Source organism: Budorcas taxicolor, chromosome 1 (genome assembly GCF_023091745.1).
Source record: "Budorcas taxicolor isolate Tak-1 chromosome 1, Takin1.1, whole genome shotgun sequence".
NCBI classification, from domain to species: Eukaryota; Metazoa; Chordata; class Mammalia; order Artiodactyla; family Bovidae; genus Budorcas; species Budorcas taxicolor.
The window spans coordinates 198,056,998-198,062,277 of NC_068910.1; positions in this window are offsets into that span (position 1 = coordinate 198,056,998).

Genomic DNA, 5,280 nt, shown 5'->3' on the forward strand with positions numbered 1-5,280 from the left:
TTATGGCAGTGCCAGGAAAGCTAATACATGAGGCCACCTCAGATTCTGCTCCCAATTACAGCCTATGGGTTCTTTCCCCACCAAGCAATTCTCTGACTCAGGTTGGATGGTCTACAGTTCAGATCAACTCTGACGCCACCTATCTAGTGGTACGGTCAGATTCCACAAGTTACGGGCTCATCTTACAAGACTGCCTCCCCCAACTTCAGATTCTAGTTACAAGCCCAGGTTGTCATCTGTGCTTCTAAAGGCAGACCACAGACACAAGGTTTCAACAGCCCCTCCTTGCATTCTCTTAATTTGCTAGAGCCGCTCACAGAATTCAGAGAAACATTTTACTTACCAGATTACCAAATTACTATAAAAGGATACATTTTAGAAACAGCCAGATGAAAGAGATGTGAGAGGCATGGTGCGGGGTAAGGCCCTGTAGCTTCCATGCTCTTTCTAAGCTCAATACTCTCCCAGCACCTCCAAGTGTTCACCAATCCGGAAGCTATCCAAACCCCATTTGGTTTTTCTAGAGGCTGCATTACACAGACGTGATTGATTTAATCATCGGCTATTGGTGATTGATTCAACCTCCAGCTTCTCTCTCTTCCCCAGAGGTCAAGGAGACAGATGGGACTGAGATTTTCAACTTTCTAATTCCATGGTTGATTTTCCTGGCAATCAGCCGCCATCCTTAGCTATTTTCTGAAAGTCCCCTTACTAACATAGCAAAAGACATCTTCATTGCTCTCATCACAGGAAATTAGGAGAGTTTAGGAGCTCTGTGCAGGGAAGGGAAGGGAAGGCAGGGAAATAAAAACCAAGTAAATATTTTTTATTATGAATAACAATGTCACACCACAGCCAAGTCTCTCTGTCCTTTCAGTGCCTCTGGAGGCTCCCTGCCCCAGCCACTAGGTCCAGCTGACCTTGAGGGTGATGAGCAGGTGAGACATCTTCTCTCCTCTCCTCCTTCAGAACCAGTCCTTTCCCCACACTTGATGCCATGCTGTGCCAAAGCCACCCTCACCCCCCACCACAGTCCTACCACTTGTGAACTCAATGCTAGAGTCTATCATCTATTGCTGCAAACTCTTTCACTGTGCTTATGGTGACTGTCATTCTGCAAAATGAACCCAAAATACTGCTCTGTAGGTTCTATGTGAATGCATTGATAACTCTGTCAATAAAGACAGGGCTGAGTACCCCACTTGCCTTCCCCACTGCCATAAGCCATAAGTGACTTTCTATCAGGAGCTGACCTGCCTTCCAGCCCTGTGCCCCATCTACCACATGACTTGTCATGAAAGACCAGCCAGACACAGATGCCTGATAGCCTCAGAATAAAAAGGATATGTGAGCTGGCCTTCCTGGAGGAAGGCATGGCAACCCACTCCAGTACTCTTACCTGGAGAGTCCCATGGACAGAGGAGCCTGGTGGGCTATAGTTTATAGGGTTGCAAAGAGCAGACACGACTGAAGTGACTTAGCACGATGCCCTTAATCTGCCAAGCTAGTGAGGTTATCAAATGGGAAATAAATGAAGTTCAAATTAGAATGTTAGAAATTTAGAGGTGAAAAGAGCTTAGATATTTCAAGCTCTAGCCTCTATTTTATGAGTGAGGAACCTGGGGCCCCATAGAGGAAACAACTTGGAAAAAGTGAGTTCTCACCAAAGCCAGGACAAGAATACTAGTTTTCCATTTCAGTTTTCCTAAGGCCACATTAAAGAGATTTAAAAAAAAATCTATGAATGTTCTAATTGATCATAGTCCTAGTTTCTAATTTTCTCTGATCATTGATTTAATAATCCACTTCATATATCTTATTACAGAAGCAAACACTCACATTGTTAAACAATTTCAAATTGTACAGTAGAGCCTGTGGTGGAAAGTGATGACCCTAGTTGTCCTCCTTCACCTCAAACACGTAAGTTCCTCTCTCTTGGGTTAATCACTCATAACCTCTCCTGTCCTTACCGTGTCTGATGGTTATTTACCATTGTGTCACTAAATAACGTTATTATCCTCTTGATCAAACTTCAGACAGTTTTAATGTTAGGATTTATTTCTTTTACTCAACTTTAGACATTATTTCCCACAATGTTTGGGAAAATATTAATATTCGTTTCTTCTCTGTACCTTCTACATGGTCAAAGTTTATAATATTTATTTTTATTCTATAAGCATAATTTAGTTCTTTAGTACTTATCAATTAAGTACTTAAAATATTATGAATATAAGAATATACAGAGGAAATATACATAAAAGGTTTTAATCACCTGGATAACCACAATGGTGTGGTTACTCACCTAGAGCCAGACATCCTGGAGTGTGAAGTCAAGTGGACCTTAAGAAGGACTACTATAATAAAGCTAATGTAAGTGATGGAATTCCAGCTGATCTATTTAAAAATCTTAAAATTTGATGCTGTTAAAGTGCTACACTCAATGTTAGCAAATTTGGAAAACTCAGCAGTGGCCACAGAACTGGAAAAGTTTTCATTCCAATCCCAAAGAAAGGCAATGTCAAAGAATGTTCAAACTACTGTGCAATTGCTCTCATGTCACATGCTAGCAAGGTTATGCTTAAAATCCTTCAAGCTAGGCTTCAGCTCAAAATTCTCCAAGCCAGGCTTCAACAGTACATCAACCATGAACTTCCAGATGTTCAAGCTGGATTTAGAAAAGGCAGAGGAACCAGAGATCAAATTGCCAACATCCGTCATATCATAGAAAAAGCAGGAGAGTTGCAGAAAAAAACATCTACTTCTGCTTTATTGACTATCCCAAAGCCTTTGACTGTATGGATCACAACAAACTGCAGAAAATTCTTAAAGAGATGGGAATATCAGACCACCTTACCTGCCTCCTGAGAAACCTGTATGCAGGTTAACAAGCAACAGTTAGAACTGGACATGGAACAACAGACTGGTTCCAAACTGGGAAAGGAGTATGTCAAGGCCACATATTGTCACCCTGTTTATTTAACTTATATGCAGAGTACATCATGAGAAATGCCAGGGTGGGTGAAGCACAGGATGGAATCAAGATTGGCAGGGGAAATATCAATTACCTCAGATATGCAGATGGCACCACCCTTATGGCAGAAAGTGAAGAAGAACTAAAGAACCTCTTGATGAAAGTGAAAGAGAAGAGTGAAAAAGAACCTCTTGATGAAAGTGAAAGAGGAGAGTGAAAAAGCTGGCTTAAAGCTCAACATTCAAAAAACTAAGATCATGACATCTGGTCCCATCGGTTCATGGCAAATAGATGGGGAAACAATGGAAACCATGAGAGATTTTATGTTTTGGACTCCAAAATCACTGGCAGATGGTGACTGTAGCCATGAAATTAAAAGACCCTTGCTCCTTGAAAGAAAAGCTATGACCAACCTGGAGAGTGTATTAAAAATTAGAGACATTACTTTGCTGACAAAGGTTTGTCTAGTCAAAGCTAAGGTCCATCTAGTCAAAGCTATGGTTTTTCCAGTACTCATGTATGGATGTGAGAGCTGGACTATAAAGAAAGCTGAGCACCAAAGAACTGATGCTTTTGAACTGTGGTGTTGGAGAAGACTCTTGAGAGTCCCTTGGACTGCAAGGAGATCCAACGAGTCCATCCTAAAGGAAATCAGTCCTGAATATTCATTGGAAGGACAGATGCTGAAGCTGAAGCTACAATACTTTGGCCACCTGATGTTGAGAACTGACTCATTGGAAAAGATCCTGATGCTGGGAAAGATTGAAGGCAGGAGGAGAAGGGGATGACAGAGTATGCAATGGTTGGATGGCATCACTGACTCGATGGACATGAGTTTGAGCAATCTCTGGGAGTTGGTTATGGACAGGGAAGCCTGGCGTGCTGCAGTCCATGGAGTCTCAAAGAGTCGGACACAAGTGAGCAACTGAACTGAACTGAACTGAACTGAGGTTTCAGCAGCACATGAACCAAGAGCTTCCAGATGTAAAAGCTGGGTTTTGAAGAGGCAGAGGAAACAGAGATAAATTGCCAAAATTTGTTATATCATGGAGGAAGCAATAGAGATTCAGAAAAAAAATCTACTTCCTCTTCATTGATTATGCTTAAGCGTTTGACTGTGTGTATGACAATAAATTGTGGAAAATTCTTTAAAGATGGGAGTACCAGACCACCTTACCTGTATGCTGAGAAATCTGTATGCAAGTCAAGAAGCAACAGTTAAAACTGGACATGAAACTAATTCAAAATTGGGAAAGGAGTACAATAAGTCTTTATATTGTCAACTTGCTTATTTAACTTCTATGCAGAGTACATCAAGCAAAATCCTGGGCTGGATAAATTACAAGCTAGAATCAAGATTGCTGGGAGAAATAACAACTTCAAATATGCAGATGAAAGTGAAAGTGAAAGTCACTCAGTCCTGTCTGACTCTTTGCAATCCCATGGACTAAACAGTCAGTGGAATTCTCCAGACCAGAATACTGGAGTAGTTAGCCTTCTCCAGGGGATCTTCCCAACCCAGGGATCAACTCAGGTGTCCCACATTGCAGGTGGATTCTTTAACAGCTGAACCACCAGGGAAGCCCAAGAATACTGGAGTGGGTAGTCTTTCCCTTCAACAGGGGATCTTCCAGACCCAGGAATTGAACCAGGATCTCCTGCATTGCAGGTGGATTCTTTACCAGCTGAGTTACTAGCGAAGCCCCTAAACATGCAGATGAGTGAGTGTAAGTCACTCAGTCGTGTCCAACTCTCTGTGACCCCATGGACTATACAGCCCATGGAATTCTCCAGGCTGAAATACTGGAGTGGGTAGTCATTCCCTTCTCCAGGGGATCTTCCTGACCCAGGGATGGAACCTAGGTTTCCCAAGTGAAAGTGAAAGTCGCTCAGTTGTGTCCGACTCTTTGCAACCCCTTGAACTACACAGTCTGTGAAATTCTCCAGGCCAGAACACTGGAGCGGGTAGCCTTTCCCTTCTCCAGGGGATCTTCCCATTTCAGGAATCGAACCCAGGTCTCCCACAGATAATGCCACTCTAATGGCAGAAAGTAAAGAGGAACTAAACAGTCTCTTAATAAGGGTGAAAGAGGAGAGTGAAAAAGCTGTCTTGAAGCTCAACATTAAAAAAACTAAGATCATGGAATCCAGTTCCATCACTTCATGGAAAATAGAAGGGAAAAAAGTAAAAGCTGTGACAGGTTTTATTGCCTTGGACTCCAAAATCACTGTGGACAGTGACTACAGCCATGAAATTAAAAGACCTAGCTACTTCGAAGAAAAGCTAGGACAAACGTAGACAATGCATT